The sequence below is a fragment of the Hippopotamus amphibius genome, chromosome 17 (assembly GCF_030028045.1).
Source record: "Hippopotamus amphibius kiboko isolate mHipAmp2 chromosome 17, mHipAmp2.hap2, whole genome shotgun sequence".
Taxonomy (NCBI): Eukaryota; Metazoa; Chordata; class Mammalia; order Artiodactyla; family Hippopotamidae; genus Hippopotamus; species Hippopotamus amphibius.
This window is the reverse complement of record NC_080202.1, coordinates 50,357,465-50,371,273: the sequence shown is the minus strand read 5'-3', so window position 1 is coordinate 50,371,273 and position 13,809 is coordinate 50,357,465. Positions and strand designations below refer to the sequence as shown.

The 13,809-nt window shown below is 35.5% G+C and overlaps 1 protein-coding gene across 2 annotated transcripts in view; it reads right to left on the bottom strand.

The window, feature by feature from the left end:
- Positions 1-13,809, bottom strand: part of NSF (N-ethylmaleimide sensitive factor, vesicle fusing ATPase) — a 143,118-nt gene that overhangs the window by 118,465 nt on the left and 10,844 nt on the right. The gene's annotated exons all lie outside the window — the stretch shown is intronic.

Genomic DNA, 13,809 nt, shown 5'->3' with positions numbered 1-13,809 from the left:
GAAGAAAGGCATTCTCCGTTGCATCACCACCACATGAAATAAGACTTTCTGCTCTAAAAGAATAAAACTATAGCAGAGAAAGCAAAGGTGACAGAGACACGGACAAACAGACACCTTGAAACTCAGACCTGACAACGATGTTAAAACCCTTGAGACCAGTTCTGAAAGTTGACTGAGTCAATAAACTCTCTTTTTTGCTCAAGCTTATTTGAGTTGGTTTTCCATTTCTTAAGAAAAAAAAAAAAAAAAAAAGGATTTTGACTGATAAAAATGCAATGACATAAATTCAATATATTTGATAAAGTATATAATGAAAAAGTATCTCTTCATGAGAGATCTCAAGTGGCTATGAACCATTTCTCCTGCACACTAAGAAAAGCTACCTTCCAAATACCTCCCAACAAAAATAATTACAGGTATGTTTAAAATAAAATAGCAATTAACAGTCCTTTTGATCAACATTGATCAACCAGTAAAACATTCCTTCATATAATGTGTGTAACCAATAATTCTTCCACCATCCTCTAGGGTTTCCTAGTTAGTGAAATATGACACCTGTAGTCTGTTTACGACTAAAGTGCTCATTCTTCAAACCTCAAGCCAAAGCTGACTCTTAAATTTGTCTCCCAAACACAAATTTATAGAGGAAAATAAATTACTCTTTGTTTTGCTTGTGCTTAAAAAAAAAAGAAGGCGTCTAGTTTCAATATAGCTATGCCAGTTGTTCAGAGCAGTGGTCTCTAAAGTGGGATATGTGTACCTGAAGGGTTTGCAGGATAATCCTTTGGGGTATAAAAAGAAAATATTAGTTCTTCTATTTATATTTATTTTATACCCATTTTTATTAAAGATGAACCCCATGCTAAGTGTATATTCTGCCTTAAGATATAACCTAATGACAGTCTTCATAATCTGCCAGGCCTTTAAAAATTCAGTATTCACAACAAGAGAGAAACTTCTATAATTTTTCCACCTATGTTTAAAGTCACATGCTATTGAATCTAGCAATTCACAACACTATTAAAGTTAAGTAACTGTTGAAACTGCTAAGCTTTCCTGAGAGAAAAGACAAGAAGCTATGACCATAGTAAAAATGACTGAAATGATACATGGAAAATAAAATGGTGACAAACTAGTATTCTTTTATTGGTAAATATAATCAAAATCTCTTGGAAAACCCTAAAGAGTCAAAGATAGGACAAATTATAGAGTATGGGAGGTATGCTATATAGTTGAATCAAAAATACAGACATTTCTTTCACCTTAGAGGATTTACTAGGTAATTGCAAAACACAGGAACTACAATTTTGTGAGTCACTGAGGAAAGATGTACTGAAAAGGATACAGTCTAAACTATAAAGGAAACAATGTACTTTATGGGAAAACTGTAACCACTGATGGAATGGCTGCTTTTACTGGAATAAAAATAATTCCAGAATAAAATTACAAAGACAGCATCTTAAGTGAAAGTTGTTCATTGCTTCATTCACTGATAAACTGTTGCTGCATGTAAGTCAGAGCCAAATGCACACACATGTGCTTCAGGATCTCACTGAGGCTAACTTTATCAAAACAAGGCCCTTACAATACACAATCTTTCCTACACTCTGTAGAAGGCTAGGAAGCAGTGTCAAATCTTTTTTCTTTTAAACCATACAGGAATTCACTGGTTACTAAAAGGTAAAGGTGCTACCAAGAAGATATTTAAAAAAAAAAAAGAAAGAAAGAAAAAGAAAAATTCACTTTGCTCTTACAAGATAAAAATGAACAAGAACAAAAAGTAAAAAATACCTTGTGCTAATGAATAGAGCATTTCAAAAACCATTACTTAGAAACACATTGCCATTGCTAACTGGTTCTGCTATTGAAAACAGTGTATATTACCTAAAAACAAACAAAAAATAAAACTCTCATATCTGCATGCTTTAAAAAGTTAAAAAATGTTCTAATCTTTAAGAAAATCATTTTTTGGTGATTTTTGAACCTGTTTATTACTATAAAAGTACACTACATTCTGATTAGTCTGCAAGAAAAACTAATAGATAGATGGAAATCTACCAGACATATTTCACACATTTCAATAAAACATTTCCACAAATGGCAGATAAATCTGGGGGAAAAAAATCATGATTTCAAAAGTAAAGCTAAATTCCCCCCATTTTTATCTATATTCCCCCATCTTTATCTATTTAATGGCTTTGATGGCCATTAACATCAAGTATCAAAAAAAACCTGAATTTAGAAATAGATCTCTGAATAGTTGTATCACAAAATATTAAACCAAGATTTTAAAGAACAGTAAAGCATCACTCTGCTTTCTGTATTATTAATGAATAAAATTAAGAGCATTTTCCACAGTTTAACTTTAGCTCATCCTTTTTCCTTTTTGTATATGTTTTACTATGAATATAAACTATTAGTGCATCACTTATAAATAAACAGGAATATATATTGGGGATACAGGATCAAAACATTTTTTGCTTACGGGATTTATGATAAAATGTCTGGAAATCACTAATTGAGAACATGACACAAATAAGGTCTAGGTCATAAGTTTGCTTTCTGAATGAGACAGTATTTTGCCCACAGTCACAGGTTAGCCACCTGACCAAAATATACAGAACTTTGTTTCCCACGTACCCATGGATCTCTCTCACCTACAAGCTTCTTTCTCTTGTATTCGTCTCTCTTCCCTAACTCTGAGCCCCTTATCTAGCCAACTCCTACTTATTCTACAATTTCTCAGCTCAGACGTAACATTTTCTAGAAGAGGTTCCTAGACACTTTCCCCTCCTGATAAGATAAATGTCAAATGGGGGAACTTAACTGTATTTTTACTGTCTGTTTACACTGCGTAAAAGACATAAGCTTGTCAAGGACTAAGACTATATCTTGCTCGCCTCTATGGTTCCCAGAGCCTGGCATGCAGTCAGTGCTCATCAAACATCTGTTAAATACATGAACTTGGGCATCAGTACAATCTACCTCAACTACAGAATACACAATTCAAAGGACACGGACAAAGGGACACTGCAAGGTTATTTAGGAAGTGATATAATTTAAATAAAAATATCTAACAGTTCAAAATTACACAGAATTGACATAGCCAAAGTTATTAAAAAATTTACAAAATGGTAAGTTAACCTTTTCATTTGCAAACTTGTTTACTTGTCAAAGAGTTGGGTGTCCTTTAAAAAAGAGTGAAAAAATCTGCAGAAGTCATCTGGCTGGCCAACTGAAACAGATGCTGTGAGCAAAAGGCCTCCTTACTGGAATCTAGAAGCATTTGTGTTTTTATGGTAAGCTAAGCAGGGTATCTCATTTTCTCATCAAAATACGTCTCTATAAATAGTAGTTGTTTACTTATCACAATAATGCCAAGGGAAAATTCCACAATTTTTCTAACATTGACCTTGCCTCTAGGAAACAATGATAAAAGCCCAGCCACGGCCACACAGCTACTAGGAAATGAAAATACAAACTGGCAGGTAAATTTATATAAGTTTAGTTATCTGAGTTACTAGAACATTTAACTGTCTGAAGACTATAAAATGTTTTTGTTAACAACTTGAAATGTAAAAAATTATTAACTCATTGCTACTCAAAAGAATGAAAATCTCAACAAATCTTAAATGGAAACGTTAGCAGAAGTAATTTTATCTCACTTATGTGAGAGCCTTTAAAGTGCAGAAAGAGAATTGGCTTCTCATTAAAAAAAAAAAAAGGGGGGGGGTTGGGTGGGTAACCAGGATTCCTCTGGGTAGTTTTCAAATTTAAATAACATACTTTCATCCAAAAGTCCACTTTAAAAATTAGATTTTTTAAAACTATATGCTTTATTGTTTACCAAAAAACCTAGTAGGGCAAAATAAACAGAAAAAAAACAACGCATGTAATACCTGACTTAAAGACCTCATTACTAACAGCTGCAATACTCATGAATCCATTGGTCTTCTCTGCGGTGCCCTGGGCCTAGGTTACATCTCTCATAGGACACGAATTCCCTCACAGGAAAGGAAAGTAGGACAGAAAATATGAACTTGCCCTAGAGCCAGCTCAGCTAAGTCTCATTCAATTATGTCTTTCCTGAAAAGAGAGAAATGAAAACATAGAGCCTCACCACGACCTGTACACAAATGTTCACAGCAACTTTATTTATAATAGTCAAAAACTGAAATAACACAAAGATCTACCAACAGGTTTTTTTGGTTTTTTATCTTTTTTTCTCTTTACTGCAGTATAATTGCTTTACGGTATTGTGTTAGTTTCTGCTGTGCAAAAAGTGACTCAGCTATATGTATACATATATCCCCATATCCCCTCCCTCTTGAGCCTCCCCCCACCCTCCCTAGCCCACCCCTTTAGGTCGTCACAGAGCATGGAGCTGATTTCCCTGTGCTCTGTAGCAGCCTCCCACTAGCTATCCATCTCACATTTGGTAGTGTGTATATGTCAATGCTACTCTCACTACGGCCCAGCTGCCCCTTCCCACTCCCCACCCCTGTGTCCTCAAGTCTATTCTCTTGGAAATACATGGAAATAAAAACAAAAATAAACAAATAGGACCTAATGAAACTTAAAAGCTTTTGCACAGCAAAGGAAACCATAAATAAGACAAAAAGATAACCCTCAGAATGGGAGAAAATATTTGTAAATGATGCAACTGACAAAGGATTAATTTCCAAAATACACAAGCAGCTCATGTAGCTCAGTATCAAAAAAACAACCCAAACCGAAAATGGGTGGAAGACCTAAATATACATTTCTCCAAGGAAGACATACACATTGCCAACAAACACACGCAAAGATGCTCAACATCAATAATCATTAGAGAAATGCAAATCAAAACCACAATGAGGTATCACCAACAGGTTTTTTAATTGATGGGTAGTATTCCATTGCATGGCTGTACCACAATTTGTTTATCCACTCAACTGTTAGTAGATATTTGTGCTGGCTTTACTCAGCGAAACAGAGTTCATCCTATACTATTATGCCTCATCTTATAATTAGATGAAATCCTAGAAGAGAAAAAATTAATCTAGAGTAACAATCACACACACACACAAATCAGTGATTGACTGGGGTGGGGATGAAATGGACAGCAAAAAAGCACAAAGTAATTTTTTGAGATAATGAGATAATAGAAATGTTCTATATCTTGACTGTATTTTATTGGATATAGGTTATATCTCAATAAAGTTGAGAAATGATGGTCTGATTTTTTAATGGCTGGGCAATCTCCAATAATTCCCATTTGCAAAGATGGTATAAATGTTCAAACTAGAAAATATAGTTTAGGTACAAGGTACCTACACTCATGAAACGAAGACCTAGACCTTCATATGTCTGTACTCAGGTAGGCCTACTGGAAGAGAGAGCTAATTAGGTCTGCAGAACAGACTCAGTTCACTCCCAACCAGTTCTCATCCCAGCTGTAGGAATAAAAGAACTAGAAGAATAGCCAGATCTGCCTCTAAAAGAGCAGTCTAAGGTTGCTGACCACACTGGCCTGCTAGTCCTGGGCACAGGATGTGAAAAGAAGCAGTAAAAAACCTACGAATCCTGGCGTGAATGTCCCATACTAACCATCAGATTGGCAATTCTTCCTCCTGAGAAGAACAAGATGTTTCCCCCACTGTAATAATTCTTCCATTAAGAGGCAAGGGAATTTGGTTTAAAGTTCTACTCTTCCTATGGGCAGGAATGGAAATGTAAGGACATAGGAAGAAATACACACCCACCCAAACACACATAAGAGGATTAAATGAGATATTCTCATTTACTTGAGCCAGAACAAATACTCAACAAATCTCAGCTATTATTATGACAATCATAGGGATATTCAGTAAAGAATTATTTGTAATAGCAAAAAATAAAAATAAAAATCACAATCTAAAGCTAAATAAATGCCATGAATAGGAGCATGGTTAAAAGCATCACAACTATGCAGTCATTTAAAAGGTCAAGGTACCTCTCTGTATGTACTGACAAGGAAAATATCCACAATATAGTGCTAAGTTTTAAAAAAGATATATAATAGTATTATAAAACAGTATGTAGAGAAAGTTTTTTAATAAAAAAAGATACACACTAAATTGTTAACAGTAGTTATCACTGAGGTGAAACAACAACCTGTAAGTGAAACACCTTCGCATTTCACAATTCTGAATGGTTGGAACTGTTTTTACAATACATAACACTTATCTTAGAAAAATAATTTTAAATATAGAAAACTTTTATGTACAAAGTTGTCCTCTACAGCATTACTTTAACAGTGATTAGAAGCAAATTAGAAGTCCTATTTCAAAGTGATGGTTATGTAAACTAAAACAAAGCCACTTAAATATCATATCCTTATAATATTCAAATCACAGGATAGTAATATGTACACATGTATATATTATATATACATATATATAAATTTTACTTTACAGTTTGATTTTTTTTAAGTATAGCAAAGCAATTAAATAAAAACACACATCAAAATGTAAAAAACAATTGTGACCAGATAATGGGACTATGAGTGATTTAATTTATTTTCTTCTTTTTGCATTTTCCAACTTAAAAAATATAGATAGGTATTACTTTACAAGCCAAATTAAAATTTTTGTATTAAAGTTAATTGACATTTAATTTGAGATGTTTGTTTCTGTATAGGAAGTGATGACTTCACACATTAAGAAAATAACTGGAAGACGTCATTATTCATGAAATACAAGGACATTGTCATTATTCATGAAATACAAGACATGGTCTCATAATTTATGTGTGCTTTTTCTTCACAATTAAACCATGTTGGTTAAATCTAATTCTCTTTGACTATAGTGTGACAAGGATTTTTGTATATAAATTAAGAAAACATACTTTTAATAAACTCAGAAATTACAAAATATGGTCTGAAGCACGGAATATTTTGATAAATATACAAAGAGTTAAAATTTTATTTTTACTGGTCAGATTAACCAATGACTCAGCATCAAAATGAACACCAAATCACAAGCCAGTTAACTGAGTCCTTGGCTCTGTGAATAATTTCCTCTCCAAGACTGCATTAATTTGGGAAAGTTCATCGATGCCTCAAAATACACTATTTTAAAATTTGGAGAAGTATCCGGAACAATATTTAGCACATAACAGGCATTCAATAAATATTTGCTGAATTTTTTAAATTTTTGGACAAATATATCTGGAAAGTTGAAGAAAATGAATGATAGATAAATATATGTATAGTTGACCCTTGAAAAACACCGGAGTTAGGGGTACCAATACACCTTCCCCAGCCCAAACCAGTTCTGCACCTTCAGACTCAACTAGATAAATATATGTATAAATATATGTATATATATACATATATATAAATATACGTATAGTTGACCCTTGAAAAACTCCGGAGTTAGGGGTTCTAATACACCTTCCCCAGTCCAAACCAGTTCTGCACCTTCAGACTCAACTAACTGAGGCTGGTGTGGTATGTATTTATTGAAAAAAATCCGCAATCCACGTATAAGTGGACCCAAGCAGTGCAGTTCAAACCCAATGTTTTTCAAGGGTCAACTGTAATAAAAAAAAACCTTGCTATAAATAAGAAATAGACAACAGATTCCATTTACAACAGAACCAAAAAAAAAATTTTTAAGCACAGAAAAAGTTTAGCAAAAATTTATAAGACCCATATAGAGAAAATCAACAGAAGCACATAAAAGAATATCCAAATAAATGTAGAGATATATGACGTCATTCTATGCGATGACTCAATACTGTAAGGATATCAACTCCAAATTAATCTATAAATTTAATGTAATTATAAAAAAATCCCAATTGGACTTTAGCAAATTCAATCTAGACTGTAACTGGCAAAGTAAACGTAGTAGGCAAAATAAGAGAACACATTTTTTTTTAATTTGTGAAAGTAGCCAAGAAAAATCTCAGAAAGAATGAGACTGGCCCTGTTAGACATCAAAACCTGCCACACGCAGTAATTAACACAATGTAGTATTAGTACAGAAACAGTCCAACAGAGTAGAACAAACAATCCAGAAATAGAACCAGGTGAGAACTTAACATGCGAGATTTAGTATCAGTGGAGGAAAGCTGAACTACTCAATAAATGGCAATAACACAACTGACTAGCCACTTGGTGGCTGGTAGAGGTGGGGCGGGGGGGGCAGTGAGTGTCGATAATAATAGCTAATGTGTTTTGAGAGCTTATTACATGCCAGGCACTGTTTTAAGAGCTTTCCACACCTGCAAGCACCCCAGCCCACAATTCTCATTCCTCCTGCCAAAATCTAAATAACATTATTTGCCTCATTCTAGCTAACATTTTTGTTTTCTCATAACACAAGAAAATTACTTATCTCTAAATGATTTTTTAAACATGACTCATTCTGAATTTTGTACACTTCGAAGAGGAAAAAAGAATCTAAATTTAAGGTGAATAAACTAAAGATTGTGTTTTAAATCCTATAGCTACCTCTAATTTGATTCAAGCATGTAATGTAGTTCCATTTGGTCACATTCAAGGATCACAGCATTCAATTCTTAACCTTACAGAAACATCTTAAGGCACACATCTCAAATGCACAGGGAGGTAGAATCCCTCACCTGTAGGTTTGATCGCAACCTGCTTATCCAACCTTTGCTTTTTCACCTCTTGGGTCACTGCCAGTAAGTCCTCTCTTTCCAGAGGCAGGTCCACACCCTCTCATAGAGACCAAAAAGCAAAAGTCCCTTAATTCTTTTACCTCAGATTATCAAGCTTTTTCTCTTCACTTTACGACCAACCTTCTCAAGTCTCCCTTCCTTACCTCCCACTTTCTCATCCTTCAGCAATCTTTGAAATCCTCTCCAGCAACCACTCTACTGCAATGGTTCTATCTTCCAAGTCACCAATGACTTTCTAAATGCCAAATTCAGTGGTATCTCCCTCTCCTCAGTACTCACTTTTATTTGTTTCTCTGGCTGTCCTAACACCATCATTATCCTTTCAATTCATTCAAATTCCCAATTTCAAAGTCATTCTTCCGTTTATCATCTAATACACACACGTGCGCGCGCACACACACAAATTGGGGCCAAAAGCTGTTAATTATACTTCTGCACTGTTGCTTGTACTTGATTCCTCCCTTCCATCCTCACAACTGTTGATCTCATTCGGCCCACATCACCTCTCCTGAAAAAACTGCAATGACCTAATCGGTTTCCCTGACTCTAATTTCTTTTCTCCGGTTCAGTCTTCCCTCTGCCACCAGACATGACCTAAAGGTCAAAATGTTATTCCTAAATAATAAAGCCCGTGTCCTTCATATTCCTAACAGCACACCTTTGTTTTACACTACCGCTTTTGCCTGAATTGCCTATTTCAAAACCTTCCACCCATGGAAATCTTATCCATCTTACAAAGCCAAGTTTATAAAACTCCCTGGTCCCTAGTAAGACTGAATACCTCCCATATCTCTATTATACGTGCTTCTCTAACAGTCTTATCACTAACTTATCACCTTAGTTGAGCACCACAATTCCAAGCTCTGGCAGGCCTGTGCCACCCAGTGTATGCAACATGTTAGCTGAAGTGTTTATTAGCATTTTTTGAGATATACTTCTGCTATGGTCTGAATGTTTGTTTTCCCAAAATTCATATGTTGAAAAACTAGTGTCCAAGGCATACTATTGTATTAGAAGGTGAGGCCTTGGGGAGGTGATTAGGTCATGAGGGCAGAACTCTCATGAATGGAATTAGCGCCTTTATAAAAGAGGGTCCCCCCAAAAAAATAAAAAAAAATAAAAATAAATTTAAAAATAGATAAAAAAAAAAAAAAAAAAAAGAGGGCCCAGAGAGCTAGCTTATCCCTTCCAGCACGTGAGGATACAACGAGAAGTCTGTGACCCAGAAGAGGGCCCTCACTCAACCATGCTGGCACCCTGATCTTGGACTTCCAGCCTCTAAAACTGTGAGAAATAAATTTCTGTTGTTTATAAGCTACCCAGTCTCTGGTATTTTGTTACAGCAGCCTAAACAGACTAAGACAACTTCATATAATATGAAATTCATCATTTTAAAGTGTGCACTTCAGTGGTTTTTAGTATATTCACTACCTTGTGCAATCATCACCACCATCTAATTCAAGAACACTTCCAGCCCTCCAAAAAGAAACCCTGTACCTATTAGCAGTCCCAATTTTTCCCTCCCTCATCCCTTGGCAACCACTAATCTACTTTCTATCTCTATGGATTTGCCTATTCTGAACATTTCATATAAATAGAATCATACAATCTGTCATCTTTGTGACTGGCTTCTTTCACTTAGCATAATGTTTTCAAGATCATCTATGCTGTAGCATGTGACAGCACTCCATTCCTTTTTGTGGCTCGATCATATTCCATTGTACAGATAACCCATGTTTGTTTTATCTATTCATTAGCTGATGGACATTGTGTTGTTTCCACTTTTTGGCTATTATGAATAATGCTGCTACGAACATTCACGTACAAGTTTATGTATGAACATGTAATTTCAACTCACTTGGCTATGTAGCTAGGAGAATTGCTGGATCATTCTATGTTTAACTTCCTGAAGAACTGCCAAACTGTATCCCACAACGGCTGCACCACTTTACATTCCCACCAGCAGTGTATGAGGGTCCCGAATTCTCTACATTGTCACCAACTATTTTTTTTTTTAACAATAGCCATCCTAGTGGGTGTGAAATAGTACTTCATTGTGGTTTTGATTTATATTTCTCTAATGACTATGATGTTGAACATCTTTTCATGTGCTTATTGGTCATTTTCACATCTATTTTGGAGAAATATCTATTCAAATCCTCTGCTCATTTTAAAACAGTGTTTCTTTTTATTGTTGAGTTGTAAAGGTTCTTTATATATTCTGGATACTAAACCATTACCAGACATATGATTTGTAAATATTTCTCCCATTCCTTGGGTTGTCTCTTCACTTTGATAGTGTCCTTTGATGCAGGAAAATTTTAAATTCTGATGAAGCCCAATTTATCTACTTTTTCCTTGGGTTGCTTGTGCTTTTTGTGTCATTCTCTTCAAAAAAAATTATTGTTGGGCTTCCTAGGTGGCACAGTGGTTAAGAATCCGCCTGCCAATGCAGAGGACACGGGTTCGATCCCTGCTCCAGGAAGATCCCACATGCCGCGGAGCAACTAAGCCTGTGCGCCACACTATTGAGTCTGCGCTCTAGAGCCCGTGAGCCACAACTATTGAGCTCATGTGCTGCAACTACTGAAGCCCACGCGCCTAGAGTCCGTGCTCCGCAACAAGAGAAGCCACAGCAATGAGGAGCCCGCACACACCGCAACTAGAAGCCCGCGCACAGCAAAAAAGACCCAACACAGCCAATAAAATAAACAAACTTTTTAAAAAAATCATTGTTTAATCCAAGGTCATGCAAATTTACACCTGTTTCCTTCTAAGAATTTTATAGATTTAGATCTTTGATCCACATTGAGTTCATTTTTGTATGTGGTATAAGGTACGGGTCCCAGTTCATTTTTTTTTTTAAGATCTTTATTGGAATATAATTGCTTTCCACTCTTGTACCAGCTTTTGAGGTACACCAAAGTGAATCAGCTGTATTTATACATATATGCCCATACCCCTCCCTCCCGCGACTCCCTCCCACCCTCCCTGTCCTGGACTCTAAGGCATCCCCATCAAGTTGATCTCCCTTTGTTATACAGCAACTTCCCACTAGCTATCTATTTTACAGTTGGTAGTATATATATGTCTGTGCTACTCTCTCACTTCGTCCCAGCTTCCCCTTCGCCCCCCGCCCCACAACCCCATGTCCTCCAGTCCTTTCTCTGCATCCTTATTCTTGCCCTGTCACTGGGTTCATCGGTACCATTTTTTTTTTTTAAGATTCCAACCAGTTCATTCTTTTGCATGTAGCGATCCAGTTGTTTCAGCATCATTTGTTACAAAAACTATTCTTTCCCCATTGAATGGTCTTGGCACTCAGTCGAAAATTAACTAACCATGAATGTATGGGTTTTTTCTGGACTCTCAACTCTACTCCATTGGTTTACACGACTAGCTGACTACACTTATGCCACTGCTACATCATCTTGATTACTGTGGCTCTGCAGTGAGTTCTGAAATCAGGAAGTGTGTCCTCCAACTTTCTTCTTTATCTTCTCCAAATTGTTGTGGCTAAAATGGCTCTGCCACTCCATATGAATTTTAGGACCAGCTTGTCCACTTCTGGGAAAAAGGCAGCTGGAATTTTGAAAGGGGTTGTACTGAATTTATAGATCAATTTGGGGAGTACTGCTATATTAAAGTATTAAGTCTTCCAATCCAGGAACAGGTTTTCACCTACGTTTCCTTCAAAGATGATGTCTTACCATGTATTTTAGATCTTTAATTTCTTTCAACGTGTTTTATAGTTTTCAGTGCACAAATCTTACACTTCTTTGGTTAAATTTAGTCATAGGTATTTTGTTCTTTTTTGATGCTATTATAAATGGAACTTTCTTATTTTCAGATTGTTCATTGCTAGTGTACAGAAATGCAACCGATTTTTGTATATTGATCTTGTATCCTGCAACTTTATAGACTCACTTTTTAGCTCTAAATTTTTTTCTTGTAAATTCTTTCATCTGTATATAGATGTAATTTTCTTTCTTTCTAATTTGAATGCCTTTTTTCCCCTTTTCCTTGCTTAATTGCGCTACCTAGAACCTCCAAAATAGTGCTGAATAGAAGTGGTAAGAGAGCAGACGTCCTTATCTTGATCCTGATCTTAAAGGGGAAAGCCTTCAGTGTTCACCAGTAAATATGATGTTAGCTGAAGGTTTCTGTGTTACTTGAAATTTATTTGAACTGAATTTTCAGAGTGCCAACTCATAAGGCTGCTCTGAGAATCTAACAAGAAAAGATTTGTGAAGGTGTTTTCAAAACTGTAAAACACCATTCATTCTATTTAAGATATTCTTATTTCGTAACTGAGTACTCTTACTCTGAAAAGTTTACTCCAAACATTCTTAAAGAAATCAAAACAATGCTTATGAAGCTTTTTTTTTTTTTTAATTCCCAACATTCTGATGAATCTTGGGCACCTACGTTCTTTGGAAGGGTGAAGAAGGAGAGAAGAATTTTTGGAGAAGGAATCAGGACAAGGATCCCAGGCCTAGAGCCCCTCCCCAGTCCCAACCCCGTACCTGCCATTATTTCTGTTTTTATGAAGTTTATTTCTCTTAGTACAATGACTCTCAAAGTGAAGCCTTTGTAAGTCCCATACCTATAGGCTCTTCCCTTAGCGAGACACAGGGCATTCAGGAAAGCAGAAAGTAGAGATGCAAGACAGGCAGGAAGCAAGAGGCAGCATGGTAAGAAGGTAGAACACACGTTTTAGTAGAAAAAGTTAGCTGTGATTCCAGTTGTTCAGGAAAAAAAAAATGAAAAAAAAGTGAGACATCTGAAAATATTAGAAGGTCTAATAAATTTCACATCTTCAAAGCTCCAAAATCTATTTACATCCATATTAATCTAAATTGCTGATGTTAATCTGAGTCACTATAATTAAACATGCTAACAATTCATGACAAAAGTGCTTGTGATACTGAGAGGTTTCTCAGTTTAATAAACTCAGCTTGATAGTAAGTATAAGAATAATATAATAGTATTATTTATCTTTTTATTATTTATAAATAATTATTTATAAATAATTGAGTAAAAGATTGGCTGTCAAAAGGCAAAAAGGAATTACTAGCTTACTTTTGTTCAATGGAACAAATATTTAACGAATATCTATAATGCTGCAGGCACTGTGCTCTG